Here is a 426-nt window from a genome sequence, read left to right as displayed (position 1 = left end):
AATCATTACGATGGATATTGTGAATGAGTTTTCGTAAATGGGATCCGCTATTGTGTAGAAGGGTAAACAGTGGATTTCTAACTTCAGATTCTGCGGTATTAAAATCTAGAGTTGGTGATTGCTGTTGAGTACCATTTTCATCTGATTCAGGAATAGAGACAACTGTAATATCGTCAAAATCTTTCAGCTCATCGGACTGTGCAGTTGTTCCTTCAAAATGTTCTTCAACATGTGTAGAAAATGTAACAAGAGGATTTTCCACTAGTTGTACATCTAAGGTATCTTTAAACTTGTTACTTTTTGCTGTGATTTTCTCAGCGCTTACAGAATCGCAAAAATGCGGAGGGTTTAATGAATTCTGTGAAAGATTACTATCGCTGTTACTTGTAGAATCAGTTTTGGATGAATTTAATTGGGGAAAATGGA

The 426-nt window shown here is 35.7% G+C and overlaps 1 protein-coding gene across 2 annotated transcripts in view; it reads right to left on the bottom strand.

The window, feature by feature from the left end:
- Positions 1 to 426, bottom strand: part of LOC116846722 — a 4264-nt gene that overhangs the window by 1671 nt on the left and 2167 nt on the right. The window lies entirely within an intron of this gene.

Source organism: Odontomachus brunneus, unplaced genomic scaffold (assembly GCF_010583005.1).
Source record: "Odontomachus brunneus isolate Ranch 3 - 2012 unplaced genomic scaffold, Obru_v1 Obru_scaffold_067, whole genome shotgun sequence".
Taxonomy (NCBI): domain Eukaryota; kingdom Metazoa; phylum Arthropoda; class Insecta; order Hymenoptera; family Formicidae; genus Odontomachus; species Odontomachus brunneus.
Note: the sequence above shows the minus strand (reverse complement) of the source record. Positions and strands in the feature narration are given on the sequence as shown.